The 19,693-nt window shown below is 32.0% G+C and overlaps 1 pseudogene; it reads right to left on the bottom strand.

The window, feature by feature from the left end:
• Positions 1-15,156: 15,156 nt before the first annotated feature.
• On the bottom strand, positions 15,157-16,671 carry LOC142329509 (cytosol aminopeptidase pseudogene; annotated as a pseudogene).
• Positions 16,672-19,693: the final 3,022 nt, after the last annotated feature.

A 19,693-nucleotide genomic window follows, 5' to 3' on the forward strand; every position in this document is an offset into this window, starting at 1 on the left:
AAACTTTTCCCTACCCCACATTCCAGTGTAAGAAATATTTTATTACCATCAGATTTGGGTTAACCTGTTTATACTGTCACAGTATAAATCCTGGCAAATGTGAGATGTATATGTACCATGAGACAAAAATTCCTCGAACTGTTAAATACTTGCATATTTTTTCAGATGGTTGTGCTGGTCAAAACAGAAATTACATAGTGATTAGATTCCTGCTTACTCTGACACAGACTGGAAGGTTTGAAAGAATTTTTCAATACTTTCCTCTTCGTCATCATAATTTTCTGCCCTGTGATCGTGATTTTGGGGTAGTTAAAGGATTTATGTGTAAGATAGAAAGAATATATACACCAGAAGAATATGCAAACTATGTTGCTCAAGCAAGTAAACAAGAAAATCTCAAAATAAATCTATTAAATGATAGTAATATGATTTTTGAATTTAAAGATTGATGGTAGTTATATTTTTAAAAAGTGCTTTATCAGTAGAATTTCTAGGAAAAGCCATGCCTAGAAGTGAGAAGCAACATTTTAAGATTTCACAGTTCTCATATTTTGAATACAAGAAACAACAACCTGGAACAGTTACTGGAAAACAATTTGGAAAACAGTAATTGGAATAATAGTTCACACTTTCAGAATTTCAGACCCTACTACTGCACCACTTGCTCTACAAACATCCTTGGCATTTAACAAAGCAGTAAACCCAATAAATGAAAAAAAAAATTGAAGATGTCAAAAAAGTAGTACACTACATTCCAAATGAACATAAAGAAGTTTATCGCACAATCTTACAATGGCCAGTTACAGCTCATAATGATAGTAATAATAATACCTTTCCTGATAACAAATAAAACATCAAAGATATTTTTCATGATTAATAACATTAAAACTTAACAGTATTTTTTCAATATAATTAATTTTTCTGTAATAAATAATTTTTTGCAACAATAACAAGCATTGTTTTTCTTTTATATAGTAATTAGTTACAAAATAATTTTCCTTTAATGTTACAAAAATTAGTTTATTATTGAAAGGTCACATGTCCAAGACTTATCTTTGTCCATTACTCTTTATTTATCTAAAAATAATCTTTGGCTAACTCTTAAACGTGTGCAAAATCAGTTTCTCAAACAAACTGTAAAAAAAAACATTAAATTAAATCAAGACTAAACGATTTAATTTAGTTTATGTACAAGTGTAAAACTATGCTTTCTAGCAACACATGCTGACAACAAGGCTGCTGCAATATTCGCATGAAGAGTTGTCATAAAAATTCAGTCACATTAAAAATTAATTCTAAAGTTGTACATAATTTTGAATATTTAACTGTTTCCTGATGGAATAGTAAATCATTAAGTTCACTCAATAAATATAGAAAACAAAGGCATTTTCTGTTTGAAAAACATATACACTCAATTCAGGGGGAGGGGTAATAAAAAGCAGGCTGATTAATCAAGAGAGCTTTGATACTGAAATCTTTCATTAAAAACTATATTTGGGTGAGATATTTGTTGTTTATTAGAGATTTGATATTGTATTTGTATTTAAGTAGATAGCTGGGGTATACTCAATAATCGCTTGTCATTAGGCTTTTGTACTATCACTGAAAAGAAGAGTCTTTGATTGGTTCCCACAGGACTAGCTCGCCCCTGCCATTATAATTAATGAAATCATATTAAAGATACATTGGTTCTATCAAACCTGGCATTATTAGAATTTATCACCGCATCAAACACAATATGGGAAAGAAGGTTTTGAAAAGAGGTGGATTGATGAGAAAGTTAGATCTATCAATCAAGGGACCAAAGTTGAGAAACAACCCCAACCAGACGGTGGCTTAAGGCTGCCTGTTCGTTCACAAATACTCTTATTCAATCAAGAGGGATTCATGACTTCTTTCATCTATCCGTGATGGATCTACTGATCAGTGATTTTTATATTGATTAGCTTTACATGCTGGGACAAAAATTAATTTTCCTCTAGAAATTAAACAGCCACTCAAAAGGAGGTATAAAGTTTCCAAAGGAACAATCTAATCCATCTCCAGGATTGTCTGGGATGTGGAATATTCAGCTACGGATTTAAAATCCATAATTAAAGTCACGAATTTAAAATGGATGCTCAAAAATATTTTTTTAAAGCATTTTATGACAGTAAAGCACAAAAGATAGACAAGAAACCTGTGAGTAGTAGTTTCCAAATATCCAAAAAGAATTTTGAGAAGTTGTCAGGTTAATACTGTCTTTCTTACAAATTGGAAATAAAGGATAATTTATAACGGAATTTTTTCAAGTAATAAAATTTAGAGATGTAAATAATGGATATAATAAAAAAAAGTAGTTAAAAATAAGAATTATTTTGCAAATAAACATTATTCAAATTAAAATTCAATTTTTCTCACAATTATGTTGTAGTAAATAGATAAAATGTTAAATTATGAAGGAAAATATAAGAATACAATTTTAATTTCTACATATCAAAGGATGTAGAATGAATGTTGAAAGTAAAATCAGTGTAAATATATTAGATAGAGTAAAGGTCCAGACTAAACCTATTAACAAAGTAAAAATTAAAGCAGTTAACTCAGTGTGCCAATATTTTTGTTTATCATGAAGTTCTTAAGATTATTAATCAATCAGTTGAGATTTTTAGTAAAAAATATAATTTTCATAAAATGTATTATAAAGATACATAAAATATCATAAAACATACAGTGTCTTATTTACTCTTATTCTCAGAAAGTCTGCAAACATAAAAAGTTGAAAAGTCAATTTTGTATTGTTTAACCTTTTTGGCCTAAGATACTGTAAATCCTAATTCATGCTCAGACTAGGTTATTTTATTAAAGTTACTCTTCTTTATGAAGTCATTCTCTGAATGATTTATCAGTTTACAATCACTAAAAATGATTTCATTTAAAATTTAAAACTTTTTTTTAACAGATTTTAAAATACGATTTTTATTATAAATACTAGCTCCCTGTCATATCTTCTTCCGCGCATATGGTTATTTGTGATTCCCGTAGCGGTCAATCTTTTTTATTTTAGTCAAGTAACCGGAAGCAGGTGCAGCCAGTCACACTTATAACAGTAGCAGTGGCTGTGTTTTATGGTTGAGCCACAGCCCTGTTCGTATAATTTTGCACTCCTTAAAATTCTTAATACGGTTTTTTAAATATTTATCTTCGCGTATTTGCAAGCCGAAATCTACTGAGTTTCATTTACTGTAGTCGGGATTGGGAAAATTTTCAATCATTGTTAAAAACATGTTTTACCTTTCTTCACCCCATTTCAAAGTCGAATTTAAAAATTCTATAAATTGGTTTATTGATGAGGTTTGCACTCAACAAAAATCAGGTTGATTCCTTCATTTGTTAATAGAGAAATTAAAAAAAATAACAGGATTTAAAAAAATTCAAAAATTAATTTTAATTCTTAAAACTCTGAATTAAACAAACATCTAGAATTTGGTTTTTAGATGTTCAAATCAACCCACGGGGTTGGTCTAGTGGTGAATGTGTCTTCGCAAATCAACTGATTTCGAAGTCGAGAGTTTTAACGTTCGAGTCCTAATAAAGGCAGTTACGTTTATACGGATTTCAGTACTAGATCGAGGATACCGGTGTTTTGGTGGTTGGGTTTCAATTTAGCCTGACACTGTACAACACTTACACTTAATTGGCATTCATACATATCCTCATTCATCCTCTGCAGTAATACCTTACGGTGGTTCCGGAGGGTAAACAGAAAAAAGAGAGGTAACAAAATGAACGATAATTTTCGGAACACAAGCAAAAATTTATGGACATTTGTTTAAAATTGATATATATGATTATTTATGTAGTTATACAGATCAGTGTTCAAAATATAAAATCACAACACTTCCATTGCATCGGTTCAAAACGTGGTTGTATCCCTACTCTTACCTGTGCATGCACAGATATTTTATTTAATTCTGGCCACTGATTTTGTAGTGCTAATTGCTATAAATTTTACCAATTATATCTATCCAGTTACGTAGAGATCTGTAAATTAGCTGAAACCTATTGATAGTGCAAATAGTTCGTTTTAAAGTCAATAGAGTGCAAAAAATGTGGGTGGAAAAATTATATTGGTTGCATAAACACGATGACAATACTCATAACTAGACCCGCCGGTTTGGTCTAGTGATGAACGCGTCTTCCCAAATCAGCTGATTCGGAAGTCGAGAGTTCCAGCATTCAAGTCAGTTATTTTTACACGAATTTGAATACTAGATCGTGGATAACTGTGTTCTTTGGTGGTTGGGTTTCAATTAACCATATATCTCAGGAGTGGCCGAACTGAGACTGTACAAGAGTAACTTCATTTACACTCATACATATCATCCTCTGAAGTATTATCTGAATGGTAATTACCGGAGTCTAAACAGTAAAAATAAGTACTCCCAGAGTTACGCGTTCGTAAACTGTGAGGACAGTTTACCGCTGTCGCGTAAGCGCGACGCCAGTCCCCCAAAGGTTAAATACATTCCTGGGTTACAGATTTTTTTGTGACAATCACAAGATTCTGCCTCTTTCTATTCCCTCCACCCAATACACCAATATTTCACTTTACATTACACTAACAGAACGTAGAAAATTAAACCTTCCTTAGCAAAATTAAAAATAATACACTAATTGTGAAATGTTTGTCAAGAAAATGTTTATACAATATAACACATTTTTTAGTTTAGATTAGTTTTATTTTTTGAGAATTAAATTTTGAATTGATCTGGTCTTTGTAGTAAAGATTTTTAGTTAACAAAATTTACTGGGAGGGACACAACTCCAGAAACAACTTGATTGGCTGGAAACAAATTACAATGTTTTTTTTTTCACTATGTACTTACTGTATTTACTTTCTTTTAAGTTTAATATACAGGAATTTCCCTCCTCTATGAATCATGAGACCTTGCCGTTGGTGAGGGGGCTTGAGTGCTCAGGGATACAGAGTAGCTGGATCGAAGATGCAACCATATCGGAGAGGTATCTGTTGAGAGCCAGACTAAGGAATGATTCCTGAAAGAGGGCAGCAGCTCTTTCAGTAGTTGTTAGGGGCGTAAGTCACAATGACTTAAACGGCCATATCAACATCACTCAGTCCTCTGAGTACTGCGCAGCTGAAAGCAATGGAAAACTACAGCTGTTTTTTTTTCCAAGAAAATGTGGCTCTGCATTTTCAAAAGCAATAATGGAGGCGCCTTCCTTGGTAAAATATTCTGGAGGTAAAATAGTCCCCCGTTCGGATCTCCGGGTGGGGACTACTAAGGAAGGGGTCACCAGAAAAGTAAAAAATAACATTCTACGAGTCGGAGCGTGGAATGTTAGAAGCTTAAAAAAGGTTGGTAGGCTAGAGAATTTAAAAAGGGAAATGGATAGGGTAAACGTGGATATAGTAGGAATTAGTGAGGTTCGGTGGGAAGAGGAAGGCGACTTTTGGTCGGGTGACTTTAGAGTAATTAACTCAGCATCAAATAATGGGCAGGCAGGAGTAGGTTTTGTGATGAACAAGAAAATAGGGAGGAAAGTGGAGTATTTCAAGACGCATAGCGATAGAGTCATTGTAATAAGGATAAATTCAAAACCTAAACCGACAACGATTGTTAACGTCTATATGCCTACAAGCGCCCATGATGATGATGAGATAGAATGTGTATACGAAGAGATTGATGAAGCAATTAAACACGTAAAAGGAGATGACAATTTAATAATAGTTGGAGATTGGAATGCAAGCATTGGAAAAGGCAAGGAAGGAAATATAGTGGGTGAATACGGGCTGGGCAAAAGGAATGAAAGAGGGGACCGACTTATAGAGTTTTGCACGAAGTATAATTTAGTAATTGCCAACACCCAATTTAAAAATCATAATAGAAGAATATACACTTGGAAAAAGCCAGGCGATACTGCAAGGTATCAGATAGATTATATCATGGTTAAGCAAAGATTTAGAAATCAACTCGTGGACTGCAAAACTTACCCTGGAGCAGACATTGATAGCGACCATAATTTGGTGATAATGAAATGTAGATTGGGGTTTAAAAACCTGAAGAAAAGGTGTCAGATGAATCGGTGGAATTTAGAGAAGCTTGAGGAAGAGGAGGTAAAGAAGATTTTTGAGGAGGACATCGCAAGAGGTCTGAGTAAAAAAGATAAGATAGAAAATGTAGAAGAAGAATGGGAGAATGTTAAAAAGGAAATTCTTAAATCAGCAGAAGCAAACTTAGGCGGAATAAAGAGAACTGGTAGAAAACCTTGGGTTTCAGACGATATATTGCAGCTGATGGATGAACGTAGAAAATATAAGAATGCTAGTGATGAAGAAAGTAAAAGGAACTATCGGCAATTAAGAAATGCTATAAACAGGAAGTGCAAACTGGCAAAAGAAGAGTGGATTAAAGAAAAGTGTTCAGAAGTGGAAAGAGAAATGAACATTGGTAAAATAGACGGAGCATACAGGAAAGTTAAGGAAAATTTTGGGGTACATAAATTAAAATCTAATAATGTGTTAAACAAAGATTGTACACCTATATATAATACGAAAGGTAAAGTCGATAGATGGGTGGAATATATTGAAGAGTTATACGGAGGAAATGAATTAGAAAATGGTTTTATAGAGGAAGAAGAGGAAGTTGAGGAGGATGAAATGGGAGAAACAATACTGAGATCTGAATTTAAGAGAGCATTAAAAGATTTAAATGGCAGAAAGGCTCCTGGAATAGACGGAATACCTGTAGAATTACTGCGCAGTGCAGGGGAGGAGGCGATTGATAGATTATACAAACTGGTGTGTAATATTTATGAAAAAGGGGAATTTCCGTCAGACTTCAAAAAAAAGTGTTATCGTAATGATACCAAAGAAATCAGGGGCAGATAAATGTGAAGAATACAGAACAATTAGTTTAACTAGTCATGCATCAAAAATCTTAACTAGAATTCTATACAGAAGAATTGAGAGGAGAGTGGAGGAAGTGTTAGGAGAAGACCAATTTGGTTTCAGGAAAAGTATAGGGACAAAGGAAGCAATTTTAGGCCTCAGATTAATAGTAGAAGGAAGATTAAAGAAAAACAAACCAACATACTTGGCGTTTATAGACCTAGAAAAGGCATTCGATAACGTAGACTGGAATAAAATGTTCAGCATTTTAAAAAAATTAGGGTTCAAATACAGAGATAGAAGAACAATTGCTAACATGTACAGGAACCAAACAGCAACAGTAGCAATTGAAGAACATAAGAAAGAAGCCGTAATAAGAAAGGGAGTCCGACAAGGATGTTCTCTCTCCGTTACTTTTTAATCTTTACATGGAACTAGCAGTTAATGATGTTAAAGAACAATTTAGATTCGGAGTAACAGTACAAGGTGAAAAGATAAAGATGCTACGATTTGCTGATGATATAGTAATTCTAGCCGAGAGTAAAAAGGATTTAGAAGAAACAATGAACGGCATAGATGAAGTCCTACGCAAGAACTATCGCATGAAAATAAACAAGAACAAAACAAAAGTAATGAAATGTAGTAGAAATAACAAAGATGGACCACTGAATGTGAAAATAGGAGGAGAAAAGATTATGGAGGTAGAAGAATTTTGTTATTTGGGAAGTAGAATTACTAAAGATGGACGAACCAGGAGCGATATAAAATGCCGAATAGCACAAGCTAAACGAGCCTTCAGTAAGAAATATAATTTGTTTACATCAAAAAATTTAAATGTCAGGAAAAGATTTTTGAAAGTGTATGTTTGGAGTGTCGCTTTATATGGAAGTGAAACTTGGACAATCGGAGTATCTGAGAAGAAAAGGTTAGAAGCTTTTGAAATGTGGTGCTATAGGAGAATGTTAAAAATCAGATGAGTGGATAAAGTGACAAATGAGGAGGTATTGCGGCAAATAGATGAAGAAAGAAGCATTTGGAAAAATATAGTTAAAAGAAGAGACAGACTTATAGGCCACATACTAAGGCATCCTGGAATAGTCGCTTTAATTTTGGAAGGACAAGTAGAAGGGAAAAATTGTGTAGGCAGGCCACGTTTGGAATATGTAAAACAAATTGTTAGTGATGTAGGATGTAGAGGGTATACTGAAATGAAACGACTAGCACTAGATAGGGAATCTTGGAGAGCTGCATCAAACCAGTCAAATGACTGAAGACAAAAAAAAAACAGGAATTTCTACAAAAAGAACAGAAAAAAATAAGTTGTTTATAAAATTGAGACAAAGAATACAAAAAAAAATTATTTTAAAGAGATCACTACTAAACATAAGATGTAGTTTCACATAAAAATTCTTTATGACATTATGCAATAATCTAATTTTAAATAAAAGAAATTGATATCATCTATATGATTTTGTAATTCTTTTTATCTAAAATAAAACCTTACATTGCCTTTGTATGGGATTGTCAAGAGGAACTTTCACCAAAAATAAGGTGAATCATCCAATTATGTACAAATATACAGTAAAAATATAAATATATTTTATTGGTCAAGTTGAAAACCTCCTCCTTTTTTAAATTTTTTCTACATTTATTTGCTAAATGTAGAAATTAATATTACTTTAAGGGAATAATTTATATGAAAGTATATTTAAAAAAAACACAAATATATTTATTTGATTTATGGCAAAGACAATATTTATGTATTCCAGTCATCAGAAAATTCTTTTTACAAAAAAATTATAATATATCAAGAGACAGTATTCATTGTAACATTTCTTGATACTGTTATATATTACAATTTCACAAAAAAAAAAAAAAAAAATAGAATCACTGAACTAGAAACAATCACAATTAAGAACTTGTGATTTACAGTCCCAAAAGTAGTGGATATGTTGTTTTTTCTTTTATTTCATTCTCCACATAAATCAAGACTTAGTTTCTTGGGAATTACTGACTTTTTTCTTTGAACTTTGTCTTTATAGTTCATGCTGCACTTTTTGCTTGAATTGTTTGTTTTCTGAAAAAAAAATTAATGTAAAAAGTAAAAGAAAATATTTAATTTCAAAAATAAATAAAATTAGAAACATTAAGTTTCCAATAAATTTGGCACTAGCATACAAAACATTAAGAAAATCAAACCTTTTATTTTAACTTCTAGGCACAGTGTGATTTTTAGAAATAACATGCCACCATTATATATCATAAACAATTTTATTTTTCATTAACGCTATTACTTCTCACTCCACTGTTTGTATTTTTAATATAGTGTAAAATTTATCTTAAAACATTTTATCTAATGCTTATTGTTAAAAAAATCACATGTACAAATTATAAAAACAAAATAATAGTAGAAGACAATTTCTTTTTAATAATGAAATTCACAGACTGAACAGTCAAAAATAATAATGTTATGTTTGTAATACATTTATATGTATGTATGTAGATGCTTGAATATCTGTAGTAATTATTACTTCTAAATGTGCAAAAAATAATGTAAAAAATTATTCTACTTTGAGATACGGGACACATGTAACCATATCTCCATCTACTTGACCAATTGTAACAAGACTGAAATGCCCTTGAAGAAAAAACTTATTGTACAAAATTTCATAAAAATCAGCTAATCCAGTCTGAATATAAAAAGCAAAACAAAGCTCTTTCCTAAGATTTTTCCTTCAAAGGTGTTATTTAGGAAATTTTATTTCTAACAGCTCATACATATTAATTCTCCTGTCAGTCCAGATTGATTCTTGTTATCTTTTTCCAAACCTACAACCCTAAAAGCTTGTAATTTTTCCTAATTTTGGTTTTCCAAAATTCCATGACTCAATCCTGTATGACAGCTTGTTGAACTAAACGCAAACATTCCAAAATATCTGTCAAATGTGAACCCAAATAAGCATTCCTTTCTTAATATAGTCATTAATCATTTATTTCTGTGGAGCAAAGTTCTTTAACGTGGTATAACACATTTAAGACCCTTCTTAATTTCGGGTCTCTCTTACTTGCTCCTCTTATTTACCATCGGTTTAATTTTTCTTTGAATTTACTATCAGTTAATTTACTTAAAGTGCTTTGAAAGTACTTCAACATTTACTTCACCTCTTTTTCTGAGTCCGCTAACACATTATGTCTTCAGCAAATCAGATTGTGGAATCAATTATCATTAATTTTGATTCCCTTAGACTTCACTTTCACTAGTTCAATTGCTTAGGTTTGCTTCTCTTTTGTACCCATTTAATTCTAGCTTAGTATTTTATGATTTTATAAATATTCAGAATCAGACTTCTATCTTTAAAAATAGACTTCCAACTTTGTTGGAAAACTTCTAAGTTAATAAACGCAAATTATATCCTTCTGTTTAAAATTATCTGTTCTTTTCTACCAGATCTTTTACAAAAAAAATTTGGTTTCTCTGGTCCTCTACCTATCTCTAAAGCTGAAGTGATCTAAATTTTGTACAATTTTTCTCTTCCACCTGTTTTTACTACATTCACTAAGCTCTGTGATGCATGAAATGATATGGCAGCTCAGATATATGCTGAATATTTTTTTGTATAAATCTTCTAAAATAAAAGATTATCTGTTTTCAGAAACAATATCTCTTAAAATAATTTTTACAGATTCCATAGAAACTGGGAACTGAAATAAAATCCACTATATCAACTAAACACACTAACAAAAAAAAGAGACCACATCTTAATACATGTGAGCATTATGAAATATATAAATGCACAACTAATTGTGCACTAAATGAGCAGACATTTTGAAACAAAAAACATTTTGACAACACTAAGAATGCATTTGTTGCCTAACTAAAAAAAAAAAATAGAAGTAAATAATTATAACAAAGCAAAAAAAAACAGCATCTTCCACGTATTAAATTCATCCATTAAATTACAGTGGACAAATTGAGTCCACATGTAGATACACAAGCAACAAAAAAAATGACATTTTGCAAAATCACCTCATATAAATAGAAGGGCAAACAGACTTTAGCCACATGAAAATTCTACTCAAAACTAAGGATTTAAAAACGTCAACATTATTAAATTACACACACTAAATCTGATAAAAATACAAATAATAAACAATTATGACAAATCAAATTATCAATTACATGATTAAGCATTTTTCTAACTTTTTAGGAAGAGAACAACAATGCTCCACTAAAATCCACCGTCCTACTTTCACCCTACCCAGGATGAGAACAGCAGTACAGAGTTATTGAAGACAATCACAAAGACAGAAAATTTTGCTGTATAATTTTAATATGTTGTATTTATGAAATTTGGTTCAGTTATCATTACAAAAGTACATCCTGACCCCTGTAGGGAGAGACACCCTCCATTCCTAGCTCTTCAAAACCTCGACTTTTGACGTATTCATGTCTGCCTCGCCCAGGATGCCACCTGTAACATTCCCATCAGTATACTACCATTTAATGAACTCAAAACAAAACACGTCTTACAGAGTCTTAAGTAAGACTGAAAGGACTAAAAACAAAGGAGCCTACCTAAAGAAGGTAAAAATGAGTTCAACACAACACAAAACATAAAATCGAACATAAAAACAAAAAATAAAAATATTGCACAGAACAATAATAACACAGTAACATTGAAACAAAGCAAAAACAATAAAAACAATTTATAAAAAATATAACAACACAATGCAAGAGAAATCCAAGCAGGGCTCTAGATCCCCTCAGCAATATTTTCCTTTGCCAAGTACACTATAAAACTCTCTACTTTTGCCCGTTCAGCCTGGCTTCTCCTGTTTACACGGAGATCCAACATCGACCCGATAAGATCAAGCCACAGATGGTCTCCATGCTCATTAACTCTTACTTCAAGTATATAAAGAACATGGTAGGTGTCATCCAATTATTCTGGGATGTATGAGGACACATCCCAGAATCTATCAGACCGAATTTCTGCAGTCTGTCCCCTAAAAGCACCATGGCCGGAAAGAAATTGCATCACATATTTATTAGAGTGTACCCAAAAGGCATCCCACAAACCAACAACATTTGAAAAGAGATCATGCATATAATGCACACCCTTTGTCTCATCCCATCTGGCCTGCCACAAGGCATTGCCATGTTGTTCAATTTCTCAAATTTTATCCAAAGTCAACTCACCAGACTTCTTAGCAACATACCACTGCTGTCTCTTAGATGCAATCAAGTCTATACCAGTTTCATGCCTGCAATCACTGAGACTGTCTTCTGTGAATAGTACAGTAACTACCAGTTACCATTAACAATATTAGGCACTGACCCCTTAATAATATGACCCAATAACTTTTATATTTTGCCTATCCACCCAAACAGACACCGCATATAGCTTAATAGTCTCGCACATGCCTTTATACAGAATGCTCATGGTCTTAAAATTAAGACCCCAATTTGGATTGACCATACGTTAATACCAAAGAAGGTATTGCAGGTCTTCTCTGCGACATATTGAAGGTGTATCTTAAATTGCAATTTCTCATCAAGAAATATCCCAAGGTACTTTTGAACCTGAACATACTTTATACACTGGCCTGCCATTAAAACTCTGCCGACTCACTGCCAAATGGCATTTGAGGAGTATCATCGTGGTCTTTTCCAGGCTAAACATCATCTTGTGTTGATAACCCAACAGCTCAAGCATCCTACAAGCTTGAGTGGCTCGGAGGTCAACCTCCCCTCACAAGCATCCTTCAACCAACAGGAACTATCATCAGCATAAGCCACAATGCAACACCCGCTGGGCAATCTCAGCCACAGGAGAGAATCAAACTCCACCTCCCACAATAAAGGACCCAACACACTGTCCTGGGAATACTCCTTGGACACAATCTTTCCAGCCTCATCCTAGATTATACATGCACCACCAAAATTTGATTCTTTAAGTCTGCACCACTAAGTGCCTTATTTAATTATTATTTTTTGGCTTGTAGGAAAATAGCAAAATATTGTTTATGAAAAAAATATTTAATAATTTACAAAAATTTGGTTTGTAATCACTGGTTTTCTAGCTAGCAAAACAATACTATGATTGTAGGACAACTATAGAATTGATATGGTACTATTTTTTGCAACACCTCTCATAGCTGAGAGTATCTATCAATCAACTTATTTTTTGTCAGCAGTTTTATAGGTAAATAACTAGAAAGGTTATAATCACATGAACCCCCTAAAACACGCCAAAAGACAAATAGTTTTTAATAATTACAAGATTTAATTTGCTTACAAGAAGGTAGCATTAAAAACACTAAAGATATTTTGCTTATAGTAAGCAAAAAACTAAATATGTACAAAATGAAACAATAGGCATAGTTTACTGCTCCTAATGGCATAAACTGAAAAAATAACCAAAACCAAAAAAACATTTTTACAAAAAAAATGTGTAAAAGCCCATTTTTCAAAATAATAAATCCACAAAAAATTAGTTAAAATAAATTTAAATGAAGGTATCTGGTTAGTTAAGCTTTCATTATATAATTACCAATAGTTATTAAATAAAAGTTGCATATGTTATAATTTTCACAAACTAATAGTCATTTAATAGATTTTTTGTGTTATTATCCAAGGAAATATCCACCCATGAATAGCCACCCAGGAATTTAGAAATTAAACTAGAAAAACTATGCTGTTTGTTACCGTGTAAATTTGAATTCATATCATCCATAATTACAATGTAAAGATCATACTGTCATTATATATATATATATATATATATATCCTTTGCATCACTTTTTAATCTGGTACAAATTTGCGAAGATACTAACCACAACATGCAAATTTTTACATAGCATGAACAGTTAAGAAGTCAACTCACTTGACAAATACAAAAACATTTAAATGAAAAAAAGACTACCTTGATGTTTGATGGTGATAATATTAATTTTTATAATGAACTGAACAAACTTGAAAAAAAATTTGTTTAAAAATTTACTTCCAAATGTTTTCAGTCATTTTTGCAGTCATGGTCAGTGACTGGCTGCTCTTACTTTTACACTTTCATTTGGATGTTGCTGGTTATCTACTACCCACCTTATATTCTACTTAACACAAAAAACAACCATGTTGATGAAAGTTATTAATTATGAACACAAAAACACAACAATGATTCATATAAAATTCAGGATCATACAAACTTTTTAACACATGTCTGTCTAATTAAAAATAAATACATCAATTGCATTAATACAATCAGAAAACAGCAGTAGTAACGAAAGATGATCACATTGATGACTGAACAAAGTAAAATTTTTTATTATACAATTTGGTTCAGTTTGTCAACAAAAGTTATTAAACAATTTATCTAACAAATTTGAGATGAACAGTTTAAAAACATCACTGGAAGGAACAAGTTCTGAAAAAATATCTGGAAGCTTATTTTTAGGCAATTAGAAATTAATTTGTAACTGGTTGTATTTTTTAATATTTGTGAATTTAAAAGTTTTAAATTTTCTGGAAATAATATTGAGTGATTTACTTATTTCCTGTTTCTCCTATTTACCAGATAGGACCTCCATAAAGCACTACCACCTCATCCATTCTCATATGGCCACTTCAACTGTGGCCGTTTGAGAAGTTGCTACCGATAACTAAATTCATACTCTCTTATCCCTCATTTTTACTATTCTTTACAGTGGCAATTGATTCTTTTAAGAGTAATATTAAAGCATCTCACCCAAACATATACCTATGTTTGAATCCTTCCTTCCTATGCAGTTACAAAACTTCAGTTGTTCTGACACTATTTAATATTCTCCATATTCAAGACCTTCATAATAAATGGAAATTATTTAGAACTATGTACAATGACTATTACAAATAAAGGACTAGCTTGCTCAAGTAGGTGTTTTATGTACAATTGAATATATTTTATATAGAACATTTTCATCAGATTTTGTTAAATTTATTTTATGTTCAGTATTTTTTAAATGGTGTATATTAAAACTGTCATTAACTACCTACCAGCTTTGTGTTTTAAAAGTTCTGCAATACTTCAGTGAATCCGTGAATTGTAAAATCACAAAATTTTAGATGTTAAAATCACTACTCACTTAGTAATAAACCTATTTATTTTTTTAATCAGTATGAATGTGTTGTTTAACACTGTGTAATAAAAACATTAGTTCTTAAAAATAAAGATTGTTTTAAAATAAATGCCTAATTTAATAATAATGTAATTAAACTAACATAAAACTTACTTATCTTTAGTAGGCGGTAAACAGGCAAACTGTGCAAGAAATTCAATTAATGTTCTAGTTGGTCTTCCAGTCATTCCTCTTCTCAGGTAGGGAAATGACCTTCCTGTTGTTCTTGAAACTCCATAAATATCCATATGTATCCAGTCACCTCCACACCGAAATCTGTCTAAAAACGCAGCAGCCAAGCATGGTCCCCCTAATTCTGTAACCACATCTTTTGTATCAGAAAGCTTGCTGAATTTAACCCTATTTGAAAAATGCTGCCACAAAGGAAATCGCCACACCCTATCACCAGTGTGAACGCTGGCAACGCGCATTTGCTCCCATAGATCATCATTATTAGTCCATACTCCAGTAGCTGCAAATCCTAAACTTTCTTTCATACCGTAGTTGAACGAACCGATGTCCAGAATAAATTTCGGATTGTAATTGTTAGCATACGTCAATACATCGTTCACAGCTAGCCTACCATCCAAGTCTGAACTATGTAAACGTATAGTTTCTCCTTTTAACGACTTTATAGTATCACCGGGTTTAACCGCTCTAGGTCCTATCATATTTTCGCACATGGGTATCAAGGCTCTGATGTTTATAGGTAACTGTAACAATGAGGCGGCTCTTAACGCAGCTATTACACACGCAGCACCGGCCATGTCGTTCCTCATATATTCCATGTTTTCACTAGTTTTCAGGCAAATACCGCCGGTATCAAAAGTTACCCCCTTACCTATGATCACGACAGGACAGATATCCGGATCACAGCCGTAGTACGTCGCTTCTACAAGAACCGGATCTTCACAGGATCCTCTACCCACTGTCAATAAACTATCCATTCCGACAATTTTCAGCCACTTTTTAATCTTTATCTCTATATTTATACCGGATGAATTCAATAGTTTGACTGTGTGTTCTGCAAATGACTTCGGTGTCAAAAGATTAGAAGGTACATCACTTAATTGTCTGGCTAGATTCTGAGCGGCGGCTTTATGTAAGCCTATATGCCATCCAGTAAGATTACAATCGTCAAATAGTTGTAATTTCGGTATAATTATCCTCTTATCAACTTTTTTGTGCTCTTGATATTCCCATAATCCCATTGCCGCTCCTTCCGCAGCCGATTCAGCATGTCCGAAGCTTTCCACATGAACAGTTTCTACTTTGCATGTATTCTGTAAAGCTATACTACCTGAAGCCGCAGCTTGTCGTATTCTTTCTTTATTTTCATCCATTTGCTCTTGTTCATTATAACTTAGGCATTCGTCACCCAATCCTACGACTGCAATTTTAGGAAATCTATCGTCCACACCGTACAATATTCTAACCTCATTTCTATTCGGCGTAGGTCCTGTTACAACCAATTGTTGTGCGATCTTTCCTTCAGTGTACCTGTTAAATTTATCCGCTGTCGGTGACAATTGAAAATTTTTGCTTAAATAGTCAGTTTCGTCCGAATATACTCCCAAAACTAGTCCAGTGCTCGCTTTGTCTCCGCTACAAGAATATGATATCATACGGTTTTCATTGTAACTGCTAGTGTATGTTCTTCTTTGCTGTTTTTTTTCATTTTTTAAAAATGTTGCAAACGTATTATTTTTTTGAATTTTCCAAGGTGTAAAATCAATCTTTTTTAAAATAAAATTTACTGAAAATTTATGTTTTAATACCAACATCTTTAACGAATCCATTTTGTTTGTAATTATAATTAAACCTAAAAAAACTAAAAACTTTATCACAAAAACAAGAAACAAAAATTTTTTTAACAAACCGTTTCTGCATTTATTTGGGTGAAATTTTTAAATATATCTTGTAGTTTTTTTTTTGTTTTACTATAACAGTAATAATTATAATTTATTTGTGAAAACGAGTCTCTGAAAATTTTGCACGAAAATATAATTTAATTACATTTTTCGAATTTACTGGAATTTAGCTAAACATGGTTGGAGTTACAAAACGTCCCGTGAAAACCGTATATATTGTTTAATTCAGAAAAATTTAGTTTACTACTCTAAGGAAACATATGGTAGACAGCTGTAATTGTTAATATTATGGAAACATAACTGCTTACTATAAAAAATATTTAATTTATTGGCTTCAAAAAAAAGAAGAAGGTTTTCAGTTCGATTTTTAATCAAATTTTAATACTTTTCAAAGATAAAATTGGTCGGAACGTTATTTTAAATAATTACTGTGAAAATCTTAAAAGAATTCCATATTTTTTAAATTATACTGGCATTAATGATAATTTTAATCAGCATGTCAATCTTATTGTTTTCATATAGTAATGAAATTCATCCAAATAGTGCTGATACTATTATTTATTACAATGAGACAACATCGAGTAAACAACCAACTGTGTTTGATTGGTGACTGCCTATCATTATTTAGTATTAGTATTATTTTATATAAATTAACATAAAATTAATGTACATTAATTTTATGTTAATTTATAACAAATATATAACTAAATATTTGTTTAGTTATAATAAATATTATAACTAATATTTATTAATCGTTAAATAATTTCTTTACAGTTATTTGCTTCTCTAAGAAAGTCCAAGCTCAATGGATTTACAGACTGCATTCGATTTTAATAACTTTAAAGATAAATCAGTTACTACATATATTAGAATTTTTACAACATAAACGATTTGATTACGGAAACGATTTTTTTCATAAAATAAGGAATGAGATATTCGTAGATCCGGGTACATTAATTTTTAATTAGATACACAAAATAATAGTGTAAATCAGACTATGTTTGTGATTGGAAGGTTCACGATTACAGATCTCAATTACTGGTATTTTGAAAGATAACGACGAATAAGTTTTTGTGAACGTGGACTAGGATTCAATTACGATACAAATATCGTTGGAATAATTATTTGGGAGAAGCGTATGCTAAGAAAAATAAAATTAAGAGCCAGAAAAAAAATTTATCAGATAGCCAGCGAGTATAAATATTGGTAAAAATTAATATCAGCAGTATGTCACTGTAAATCACAATGAAAATACATATAGACCCCGTTATCGCAGAACACAATCAGAATATAAATCAGTTATGGAGATAGGCTATGAATAGTACAAAAGGAGTACGGCAAAGCCAATGCCGTGCGTTAGATGTAGTCATGCCGAGTTTCTTTAGCGTCGGCGGATAGTAAGATGATACTAATCCATTTGAAAAAAGTTTTCGTGATACTGTTATCGTCTTTAGCCTCCTGCATTAATTTCCTCTTCTCCCAATTGCTATTTACAATAATTATTTTTTTAATTTTATAAACAGTTCTATAGTTGTTGAAATATATTGCCTATATTAAAGATTTGGAAACATTTTTCAGTAAATATTATTTGTTAGTATGACATAAATTGTATATAACCTGATATTATTCCAACTTTCACAAATCAGTAGATAGATAGGTCTTTATGTAGTCTCCAATGATGGATGAGTAGTCTGTTTTTACTTCAACAGTCAGAATATCTCCCTTTATGAATCATGAGATCTTGCTGTTGGTGAGGGGGCTTGAGTGCTCAGTGATACAGAGTAACTGGACCGTAAGTACAACCATATTGGAGAGGTGTCTGTTGAAAGCCAAACTAAGGAATGATTCCTGAAAGAGGGCAGCAGCTCTTTCAGTAGTTGTTAACGGTGTAGGTCAGAAGGACTTAAACGGCCATATCAACATTACATAATCTTCTGAATACTGCCCAGCTAAAAGCAATGGAAAACTACAGCTGTTTTTTTCCAAGAAAATGTAGTTCTCTGCAATTTTCATGTTACAAAGATGGAGGCGTGTTCCTCTGTAAAATATTCTGGAGGTAAACTAGCCCCCTATTCAGATCTACTAAGGAAGGGTTACAGAAAATTAAAAAATAACATTCTACAAGTCAAAGCATGGAATGTTTGAAGTCTAAAAAAGGTTGGTAGGTTAGAAAATTTAAAGAGGGAAATGGATAGGTTAAATGTAGATATAGTAGGAATTAGCGAGGTTCAGTGGGAAGAAGAAAATAACTTTTGGTCAGGTGATTTTAGAATAACTAACTCAACTTCAAATAAAGGGCAGGCAGGAGTCTGCCCTTTATTCATAATGAATAATGATAGGGAAGAGAGTAGAGTATTTAAAAAATTCATAGCGATAGAATCATTGTAATAAGGATAAAACAAAAACCTAAGCCAATGATTGTTATCTATATGCCTACAAGTGCCCATGATGACAATGAGGTAAGTGTGTATACAAAGAAATTGCAATTAAAACACATTAAACAATTAAATACATAAAAGGAGATTTAATAATAAATAAAATTTAATAATAGTTGGAGATTGGAATGCAAGCATTGTAAAATGCAAGTAAGGAAATATTGTGGGTGGATACAGGCTGGGCAAAAGGAATGAAAGAGGGGACCAACTTACTGAGTTTTGCACAGACTATAATTTAGTAATTGTCAACACCCAGTTTAAAGTTAAAGTTAATAGAAGAATATACACTTGGAAAAGCCAGGTGATACTGCAATATCAGATAGATTAAATCATAGTTAAAC

Source organism: Lycorma delicatula, chromosome 8 (genome assembly GCF_047948215.1).
Source record: "Lycorma delicatula isolate Av1 chromosome 8, ASM4794821v1, whole genome shotgun sequence".
Taxonomy (NCBI): Eukaryota; Metazoa; Arthropoda; class Insecta; order Hemiptera; family Fulgoridae; genus Lycorma; species Lycorma delicatula.